This window comes from Macaca thibetana, chromosome X (genome assembly GCF_024542745.1).
Source record: "Macaca thibetana thibetana isolate TM-01 chromosome X, ASM2454274v1, whole genome shotgun sequence".
In the NCBI taxonomy this organism is placed as follows: domain Eukaryota; kingdom Metazoa; phylum Chordata; class Mammalia; order Primates; family Cercopithecidae; genus Macaca; species Macaca thibetana.
Window position 1 is genome coordinate 148,076,850 of NC_065598.1, and position 11,584 is coordinate 148,088,433.

General features: G+C 38.6%; 2 protein-coding genes and 1 long non-coding RNA gene across 7 annotated transcripts in view; 2 read left to right on the forward strand and 1 right to left on the reverse strand.

Annotated features, from left to right (window-relative positions):
- Positions 1-11,584, reverse strand: part of CETN2 (centrin 2) — a 628,428-nt gene that overhangs the window by 451,041 nt on the left and 165,803 nt on the right. The window lies entirely within an intron of this gene.
- Positions 1-11,584, forward strand: part of LOC126945446 (uncharacterized) — a 430,470-nt gene that overhangs the window by 240,693 nt on the left and 178,193 nt on the right. The window lies entirely within an intron of this gene.
- The window catches only part of ZFP92 (ZFP92 zinc finger protein), a 294,607-nt gene that overhangs the window by 186,291 nt on the left and 96,732 nt on the right, over positions 1-11,584 (forward strand). The window lies entirely within an intron of this gene.

An 11,584-nucleotide genomic window follows, 5' to 3' on the forward strand; every position in this document is an offset into this window, starting at 1 on the left:
TACCATCAAAATGACCTCCATCAGTAACTGTGGCAAATTGCTGGGATGGGGTGGACTAGAAGTCACGAGCAGGAGATCCTAAGACCAGGTCCCCAGGGTATTCACAGCCTGCCCTGCTCGGGCCTGGAATCCCTACAACATAGATCGATTGCTGGCTGTGTTCCTCATCACAGCTCTTTACCGCCTGGAGGCTGGCCTTCAACCACCTGGGCAGCCATTGCATAGGAAAGCGTGTAGGCTTTCGATCAGACAGATGCAGCCTCACCTAACAGCTGGGTGGCCTATATCTGTCAGTGAACATGTATGCCCATCATCTAGAAATGGGCAATAAAACACTTTCCTTTTTATACATTGCTGGCTATGAGTTTCTAATAAATAGTTTGGCTACACTGTTCATGAGGGATATTTTTCTGTAATTTTCTGGTTTTATATCATCTTTTTATCAGGATTTAGGTTTGTACTGGTCCCATAAACTGAGCTAAGAATTGTTCCCTGCTCCTCTATTTTCTGAAACTGTTGTGTAAAATTGGCAATTTTTGTTCCATAAATATTTGCTAGAGTTCACCCATGAAATCATCTGGGCCTGGATTTTTGTTTTATTTTTAGAAATGTTTTCTGTTAATAAATATATTTACGAAGTATAGGGCTATTCGTTTTTTCTATTCAATCCATTGGAAGTTTTGGTAAATTGCTTTGTTTCCAATGCACGGGTCAATTTTATCTAAGTTGTCAAAATTATTGTCATAAAGTTAATATTCCCTCACTATTCTTTTAATGCCTATATGACCTCTAATGATACCCCTCTTTCTTGGCTGATATTAATGATTCTTTTCTTTTTTCTTGATTAGCCTTCCTAAGGGCTATACATTTTGTTGCTCTTTTAAAATATGTATGATTTGCTTACTTTTATTTTGTTTTCTATTTTGTTGATTTCTGCTCTTGTATCTCTATTATCTCCTTCCTTCTACTTATTCGAGATTTACTTTGCTATTCCTTTTCTAGTCTCTTTAGGTGGAATGTTTTGTATATTTACTGATTTATATTAAATGTTAAATATATTTTATATATTTACTGATTTCCTGTCTAGTGGTTATATCAATTGCTGAGGCAGGGATGATGAAATCTCCAACTACAATTGTGGAAATGCCTAGTTGTTCCTTTGTACTGTCAATTTTTGTTTCATATGTTTTGAGGCTCTGTTATTGGGTGCAAACATATTTATGAGTTCTATGTGTTTCTGATTAATTGAACTTTACATAATTATTACCTCTATCTGAGGCAATACTCTTTGGAACTCCACTTTGTCTGCTATTAACATAGCAATTCCCACTTTCTTATGCTTGCCCCTTGCATGGTATATAATTTACAACCTCTTACTATCAACCCATCTGAGTCTCTATATTAAAATTGCATCTCTTGGAGACAGCAAAAGTCTTGCTCTTTTATTCATTCTGACAGTCTCTGCCTTTTAATTGGAGTGTTTAGCCCATTTACATTGAATGTTATGTTTGATATGTTTGGATTTAGGTCTATCCTTTTACTATTTGCTCCATCTGATTTTGATCCCATGTTCCCCATTTCCTGCCCAGATTAATCAAATATATTTTATAATTCACTTTTAATGTATCTATTATCTTCTTAGCTATACCTCTTTGCATTTTTGTAGTGCTCACTCTAGAGATTACGATGTATATCTTTAACTTTTTACTGTCTACTTAGAGTTAATATTGTACATAAATGTAAGAAACTCTCCATCATATAGATTCACTTCCATTCCACCTCATCCTTTATGCTATAGTTGCCAAGCCCTAGTATATACTATTAAACTGTTTACTTTAAAGTCATATTATTACAAAGAAATTAAGAGCAAATAACTATTCATTAATATTTACCCACACATTTACCATTTCCTGTGTTCTTCATTTCTACCCAAAGATCAAAGATTTCCTCTAGTTTCATTTTTCTTCAGATTGAAAGACTTCCTTTAATATTTCTTTTAGTGCAGTTCTGTTGATGAATTTTCTTAGCTTTCATGTATCTCAAAAGATATTTATTTCACCTTCATTCTTGAATTTGTTCTATTTCCCTAGATATAGAGTTCTGGATTGGAAGATTTTTTTTTTTTCTTTCACTGTTTTAGAGATGTTGCTCCACTGTCTTCTGGCTTCCATTGTTTCTGATGAGAATTAAGTTCTTAATATGCTCCCATATGTAGTGTTTCATTTTCCTCTGACTACTTTCTTACCCTTCTTTGTTTTCAGTAGCTTGACTACAACGTACCTAGATGTTGCTTTCCTTTGTAGTTATCCTCTTTGTGGTTCATCGAGTTTCATTAAATTTGTAAATAATGGATTTCCCAAGAAAAATGATACTAGAGGAATTTTTCAGCCATTATTTATTCAGATAGCTTTCCTTCCCCATTTTCTCTATCCCATCCTGGCACTCAAAATACACATTTGAACTTTATCTATTGTCCTACAGACCACTGAGTTTCCATTCCTTTTTATTGTTGTTCCTCTTGGTTTATCCGAATAGATCATCTCTATTGATCTAGCTTCAAGTTCATGATTTTTCTGTCATCTGCAATCTGTTATTAAAACAATCCATTGAATTTTTCACTTTATGTTTTTCAGTTCTGGAATTACAGTTGGTTTTTTTTCTCTTTTTTAAATTTTTATTTTAGGTTTAGGGGTACATGTGAAGGTTCGTTGCCTAGATAAACACATGTCATATGGGTTTATTGTACATATTATTACATCACCCAGGTATTAAGCTCGTACCCAATAGTTATCTTTTCTGTTCCCCTCCCTCCACCCACCCTCCATCCTCAACTAGACCCCAGCATCTGTTGTTTCCTCCTTTGTGTTCGTAAGTTATTATCATTTAGCTCCCACTTGCAAGTGAGAACATGCAGTATTTGGCTTTCTGTTCCTGTGTCAGTTCGCTAAGGATGATAGCCTCCAGCTTCATCCATGTTCCTGCAAAAGACATACTCTTGTTCTTTTTGTGGCTGCATAATATTCTATCATGTATATGTAGCATATATCCTTTATCCAGTCTGTCATTGATAGGCATTTAGGTTGATTCCATATCTTTGCTATTATGAATAGTGCTGCAGCAAACATTCATGTGCATGTGTCTTTATGGAAGAATGCTTTATATTCCTCTGGGTATATACCCAGTAATGAGATTGCTGGGTTGAATGGTAGTTTTGCTTTTAGCTCTTTGAGGAATGACCATACTGTTTTCCACAATGGTAGAACTAATTTACACTGTCACCAACAGTGTATAAGGGTTTCCTTTTCTCCACAACCTCGCCAGCATCTGTTATTTTTTTACTTTTTAATAATAGCCATTCTGACTGATGTGAGATGACATTTCGTTGTGGTTTTCATTTCCATTTCTCTAATGATCAGTGATATTGAGCTTTTTTTCCATATGCTTTTTGGCCACATGTATGTCTTCTTTTGAGAAGTATCTGTTCATGTCTTTTGCGCACTTTTTAATGGGGTTGTTTGTTTTTCTCTTGTAAGTTTATTTAATTTCCCTGTAGATTCTGGATATTAGACCTTTGTCACGTGCATAGTTTGCAAATATTTTCTCCCATTCTGTAGGTTATCTGTTTACTCTGTTGATAGTTTCTTTTGCTGTGCAGAAGCTCTTAAGTTTAATTAGATCCCACTTGTCAATTTTTGTTTTTGTTTTGATTGCTTTTGGTGTCTTTGTCATGAAATCTTTGTCTGTTTCTATGTCCAGGATGGTAATTGCCTAAGTTGTCTTCCAGGGTTTTTATAGTATGGGGTTTTAGATTTAAGTCTTTAATTCATATTGAATTGATTTTTGCATACAGTGTAAACCATGGGTCCAGCTTCAATCTTCTGCATATGGCTAGCCAGTTATCCTAGCACCATTTACTGAATAGGGAGTCTTTTCACCATTGTTTGTTTTTGTCAGTTTTGTCAAAGATCAGATGGTCGTAGGTGTGCAGCCTTATTTCTGGGCTCTCTATTCTGTTCTATTTGTCTATGTGCCTGTTTTTGTACCTCTACCATGCTGTTTTAGTCACTGTAGCCTTGTAGCATAGTTTGAAGTCAGGTAATGTGATCCATCCAGCTTTGTTCTTTTTGCTTAGGATTGTCTTGGCCATTCATACTCTATTTTAGTTCCATATAAATTTTAAAATAATTCTAGTTCTCTGCAGAATGTCGATAGTTTGATAGGAATAGTATTGAATCTGTAAATTGCTTTGGGCAGTATAGCCATTTTAATGATATTGATTCTTCCTATCCATGAGCATGGAATGTTTTTCCATTTGTTTGTGTCTTCTCTAATTTATTTAACCAGGTTTTGTAATTCTCATTGTAGAGCTCTTTCACCTTCCTGGTTAGCTGTATTCCTAGGTATTTTATATTTTTGTGGCAATTATGAATGGGATTGCCTTTCTGATTTGGCCCTCAGTTTGGTTGTTGTTGGTGTATAGGAATGCTACTGATCTTTGTGTATTGATTTTGTATCCTGCAACTTTGCTGAAGTTTATTATCAGCTGAAGGAGCTTTGGGGCCAAGACTATGGGGTTTTCTAGATATAGAATCATGCTGTCTGCAAACAGAGATAGGGTGACTTTCTCTCTTCCTATTTGGATGCCCTTTATTTCTTTCTATCGCCTGATTGCTCTGGCTAGGACTTCCAACACTACATTGAACACAAGTGGTGAGAAAGTGTATCCTTGTCTTGTGCTGGTTTTCAAGGTGGAATGCTTCCAGCTTTTGCCCATTCAGTATAATGTTGGCTGTGGTTATTATTTTGAGTTATGTTCCTTCAATATCTAGTTTATTGAGAGTTTTTAACATGAAGTGATGTCAAATTTTATCAAAAGTCTTTTCTGCATTTATTGAGATAATCACGTGGTTTTTGTCTTTAGTTCTGTTTATGTGATGAATCACATTTTTTGGTTTTCATATGTTGAACCAAACTTGCATCCTAGGGATGAAGCCTACTTGATCATGGTGGATTAGATTTTTGATGTGCTGCTGGATTTGGTTTGCAAGTATTCTGTTGAGGATTTTTGCATTGATGTTCATCAGGGATACTGGCTTGATGTTTTCTTTTTTTGTTGTGTCTCTGCCAGATTTTGGTATCAGGATTATGCTGGCCTCATAGAATGAGTTGGGGAGAAGTCCCTCATCCTCGATTTTTGGAATAATTTCTATAGGAATGGTAACAGATTGTCTTTGTACATCTGGTACAATTTGTCTGTGAATCTATCAGGTCCTAGGCCTTTTTTGGTTGGTAGGCTATTTATTACTGATTCAATCTCAGAGCTTGTTATTGATCTGTTCAGGGAATCAGTTTCTTCCTGGCTCAGTTTTGGGTGGATGTATGGGTCCAGAAATTTATCCATCTCTTCTAGGTTTTCTAATTTGTGTGCATAAAGGTCTTTGTAGTAGTTTCTGATGGTTGTTCTTATTTTTGTGGGGTCAGTAGTAACATTCCCTTAATCATTTCTAATTGTGTTTGTTTCTTCTCCTCCTCCTCCTCCTCCTCCTCCTCCTCCTCCTCTTCTTCTTCTTCTTCCTCTTCCTCTTCCTCTTCCTCTTCTTCTTTTTTTTTAATTTTTTGACGGAGTCTCGCTCTGTCACCCAGCCTGGAGTGCAGCCGCGCGATCTCCGCTCACTGCAAGCTCCGCCTCCCGGGTTCACGACATTCTCCTGCCTCAGCCTCCCGAGTAGCTGGGACTACAGGCGCCCGCCACCACGCCCGGCTAATTTTTTTTTTTTTTTTTTTTTTTGTATTTTTAGTAAAGACGGGGTTTCACCATGTTAGCCAGAATGGTCTCCATCTCCTGACCTCGTGATCCACCCGCCTCGGCCTCCCAAAGTGCTGGGATTACAGGCCTGAGCGACCGCGCCTGGCCTTTTCTTCTTAATTCATGTAGCTGGTGGCCTATTTTATTAATGTTTTCAAAAAACCAACTCCTGGAATTTCAAGCCTGTGGGTTTAATCTTGTGAGGTGCTGTGGAAGTGGGGCCTGCGTGCTGTTGCTGCTCAGACCCCTGGATTCAGCCTCTTTCCTGGGGGTAGGTACAGGAGTCTAGCCTTCCACTTTGCCGAAGCTGCAGCTACTTTTGCCAGAAAGCCCAAGTATCTAAGGCTCCAGGTTCTCCTCACATGCCTGAGCGGCTGCTCTGCCAAGACTCCACGTGACTCTGTCAGACTGAAAACTGAAGGCCCTGGTGGAGTGGGTTCACAAGGAGATCTGCTGACCCAAGGGTTGCAAAGATCTGTGGGAAAAGCATGGTTTCCTAGGTTCGCTCATTCACTCACCACTCTCCTGGGTAGGGGAGGATCCCCTCGCTCCGTGTTGCTCCCAGGTGGGCCATTGTTCTATCTTGCTTTTTTTCGTTCTCTGTGGGTAAAGTTGTTTCCTTGATTAATCCCAATGTAAGTACCTGGATGTTTCAGTTGAAGGTGATGTATTTACTCGCCCCTTCTGTTCCTCTCTGTGAGAGCCACACACATTACCTGCTTCTAGTCAGCCATCTTGGCCACTCCCCCAATTGGTTCTTTTCAATAGTTTCTTTTTCTATACTAAAATTTCCTATTTAAAAATTCATTGTTATCCCCTTGGGCCATGCTTGTATATATTTTACATTTTTACACTTTTACCTTTTACATTTTACACATAACATTTACATTTCTACACTACACAATTGGCTTTGTGTAAATCACAGTAAACACAACAGCCAAAGTGATAAGTAGGGTTGGTGTATATAATTCATTCATTAATTTATTCATAGATCTACCCATTCAACAAGCATTTACAGTGTACCTACTGTGTCAGACATTATTTTAAGTCCTAGAAATTTAGAGACAAATTAGAAATAGTCCCTGTTCTTAAGGAGCTGCCAGAATGGTAAGAAGAGACAGGCATGTAAACAAATTTAGTAACACAACTTACTGGGGGTAGTGATAGGGTATGTACAGAGTACAGGGGGATACCAAGTGGGAAGGTCATACCTGGAAAGGGTCAGGAAAGTCCTCACAGGGAAGGTGTACCTTGCATTAGGATAGAGGAGGAAAGATAGAGGTACATATCAGAAACATAGCAAACAATCATCAAATGGCTTGAAGAACATTAGGGAGAGGTGTCCAGTGAGCAGGTGGACATTGAGATTTGGAAAGCAGAAGTTGGTCCCAGAGAGCCAAACCTGATGGCATTTAGCCTTAAGGTGGTTGTGTGAAGCTGGGTGTATTAGTCTGTTTTCATGCTGCTGATAAAGACATACCAGAGACTAGGTAATTTATAAAGAAAAGGAAGTTTGAGGGACTCACAGTTCCACGTGGCTGGGGGGCCTCACACTCATGGCAGGGGGTGAAAGGCACATCTTACATAGCAGCAGGCAAGAAAGAAAATGAGAATCGAGCAAAAGGGGAAACCCCTTATAAAAACATCAGATCTCATGGGACTTATTCAGTACCATGAGAACAGTATGGGGAAAACTGCCTCCATGATTTAATTATCTCCCACTAGGTCTCTCCCACAACATGTGAGAATTATGGAGCTACAATTCAAGATGAGATCTGGGTGGGGACACAGCCAAATCATATCACTGGGTGAGGGGCTGATATCCCCAGATGGCACCACAGGTATCCTAAGAGGATGTGGGTAAAACAGAGTTGTTCTGAGCCTTAGTCAGTGAAGGAGATCAGAAAAGAATTTGTTGGAACTGAGGGCCAGAAGCCAAGCCTGAGACATTCATAACAAGTTTTACCTTTATACTTTAAGGACGCAGACTCTGGACTCAGACAGAGCAAAGTTCTAAGGCCAGCCATGTGGCATTGAACAAATTACTTAAACTCTGTTTGGCTCAATAACCAATTTCCATAACCATGAAACAGAAGTAATAACAGTGTCTGCCTCAGGACTGTTGTAAGAATTAGATGAGATAATATTTATAAAACAATGTCTGGCACATAGCAAACAATCATCAAATAATAGCCTTTGTTATCAATTTATTGTTTTAATGGATATGAAAAACTAGATAATTAATTTTAACCCCTTAATCACTAGATTGTAACACAGATGCATTCATTTATTTGAGAAATATTTATGAAGCATCTACTATGTGCCAGGCATGTTTTTTTTTTTTGGTACTATCAGGGAGAAATCAATATCTATGGTCTTAAGACCTTAACCTGGTGTTAAGATCTCAAAGGATCTATGAATCAGATGGCGAAAAATGAATCCTTATTTTTACTAAACTAACTAAACTTTAGTGTTTCCTTCAATTATGAATGTAGGCAACAAACTACAACAGTATCGGCAGTACATGTGACTTTGTCACCAACAGAAATAAATATTTTCATATCACATTACAGTTATTGCCAATAGCTAGACACATTCGCTGGAAATAACATTTCAACAATTTATGATATTGGTAAAGAACTTTTAAGTACTGCTATTTTATGCATTAATGAAGAAGCACATATATCAATATAAAAATCATTATGAGCATGCTTTATGTTCTTGACTATTGTCAGCCCAGGGTGAGTTTCCCTTGGATGCTTTTTCCCTTGAGTACCAGAACAATTCTTGTTTCTTCTAGTAATCTAGCATTATATCCTGGACACTGTCCATAATGAGTTCTAGTAGATTTGGCTTCTTAGTTTCTGTTATATTTCTCCAGAGATGGGTCATTGTTTGTCATTGTTGTGGTGGTGGTGGTGGTGGTGGTGGTGACGGTGGTTTGTTGTCTTAGTAGACAACTAACCTAGCTAAACTCACACTAAGTCTCCCCTGTATTGGGTACCAACTGCAATCTCCAGACTCCGTTTCCACGGTATTGGGCATCAGCTGAAACCTCTGCTCAGTTCTTTTCTTGGACTCTGCCCTGTGCATGCATAGCTCCAGGGTCAACCAGAGATTTGGGCAGAGTGTACAGGCCAAACATGGAGCTTGTCCATACGGTGCTTCTCTGCTCCCAGATATTGCCCCTCCTGCTTTCCCTCTGCCATTGGCCACCCTAAAATCTGCTCTCTGGGTCTCTGAGTTTTAGCCACCCAGCACAGCATTCTCTGTGGCCCACACTCACATGCAGACAAGCAAGAAACTCACCTTTGCAGAGAGGAACAAGGTTACAAACCTCACCGCAGTGCTCAGCAGTTCGGGCTCCCCTGTTGCTCCCACCAATGACTGGGCAGACATTGCAGACGCTGCCAAGAGAACCACAGCTACCAGTGCTTCTCAAGGAATGGGTGGCATGACGCCTGCCACCAGCAGCCCAGCCTGAGTGAAATCTGTGGGGACCCTGCTTCTTCCCACCTCGGGCCTCAGACTCAATGGGTAGTGGGTTCATGTGATTGGTGGAGCCTGAGTTAGGTGCCCAAGCTGTAGCTACAAGGGAAGCTGGGAGAGTGAATACTAACCATCTTCGGGATCTACAGTGGGAGGCAAATTCTACTTCGTGGGATGGGGCAATGCCCCAAACAAAGAATGGTTAATATAAAAATGATTGTCATTGTCTACTTTATATGGTATTAAATGGACAGAAGAAAGAAGAGAAACACAGGTTAAGAAACAAAACACACAGATTACCAATATCAGGAATCAGGGTGGCGTTATCACTGTAGATAATAATAGAACATCATGTACAACTTTATATTAATAAATTTGGCAACTTACATGAAATGGGCAAATTTCTTGAAAGATACAAATAGCAAAGCTCAGTCAAAAAGAAATAGATACAGGCATACCTTCGAGATAGTATGCCTTCTGTTCCAGACCAGGACAATAAAGCAAATATCACAATAAGCCAGTTACCCAAATTTTTTGGTTTCCCAGTGCATACAAAACTATAGCCTATTAAGTGTACAATAGTATTATGTCTGAAAAAAATGTACTCATCTTAATTTTAAAATATTTTATTGCTAAAAATGCTAATGATCATCTCAGAGTTTGGTGTGTGCTGAGGGCCTTCTTACCATGTCCTCATATGGTGGAAGGCAGACACAAAACAGCAAGTTAACCAGATGCTGCACGAAGCCTCTTTCATAAGGGCCTTAATTCCGTTCTGAGGTAGTAGCCCTCTGGCCTAATCACCTTTTAATAGATCTAGGTCTCTCTCTCTTCTCCCTTCTGTCCATTTAATACTACATAAAGTAGACAATGACAGTGCCTCACCTCTTAATAATATCACATTGGCAACACCTGAATTTTGGAAGGGATACATTCAAACTATACCATCCAGTCTCAGGTATTTTGTCGTGGCAGTGCAAATTAAGACAATTTCCAAATATTTTGTTGAGTGAAAGGAACCAAACACAAAAGAAGACTTATTATAATATTTTATTATATAAAACTCTAGAAAATACCTTATAGTGACAGAAAGCAGATAATTGGTTGCCTAGGGACAGGAGAGGAGAAGAGAAAGGGATAGTCATGGGCATGAGGAAATTTTGAAGGTGATGGAAATCCTTATTGCCTTGATTGTGGTGATGGTTTCATACGTTTGTGTGTGTGTATGTGTGTGAAAGCTTATCAAGTTGTTTAGCTGAAACATGACAAACTCACAGTTTACTGTCTGTCAAATATATCTCAGTATAAACAGACAACCTACAGAATGGGAGAAAATCATCTGACAAAGGTCTAATATCCAGAATATAACCCTATCAAAAAATGGGCAAAAGATGTGAACAGACACTTCTCAAAAGAAGACATACAAGTGGCCAACAAACATATGAAAAAAATGCTGTCATCACTAATCATCAGAGAAATGCAAATCGAAACCACAATGGGACAGTGTCTCACTCCAGTGAGAATGGCCATTATTTAAAAGTCAAAAAATAACAGATGCTGGAGAGACTGTGGAGAAAAGGGGATGTTTATACACTGCTGATGGGAATGTAAATTATTTCAGCCACTGTGGAAAGCAGTTTGGAGATTTCTCAAAGTACTTAAAACAGAGCTACCATTTGACCCAGCAATCCCAGTACTGGGTATATACCCAAAGGAAAATAAATCATTTTTTCACCAAGACACATGTACCTGTATGGTCATCACAGCACTATTCACAATAGCAAAGACGTGGAATCAACCTAGGTGATCATCAATGGTGGACTGGATAAAGAAAATGTGGTAGGTATTCACCACAGAATACTATGCAGCCACAAAAAAAGGAATTAAATCATGTCCTTTGCAGCAACATGGATGCAGCTAGAGGATGTTATCCTAAGTGAATTAATGCAGGAACATAAAACCAAATGCCACACATTCTCATTTATAAGTGGGAGCTAAACATTGGGTACTTGTGGACATAAAGATGGGAACAACAGACAATGGGAACTACAAGAGGGGTCAGGGAGGGAGGGGTCAAGGGTTTAAAAAGTAACTATTGGGTACTATGTTCAGTACTTGGATGACAGAATCATTTGTACCCCAAACCTCAACATCACACACTATACCGAGGCAACAAACCTGCACATGTACCCCCTAAATCTAAAACATAAAATTTCTCAGGAACTAAATGTCTGTGTATATATATATATATATATACACATACACACACACATATATACACACATTGCA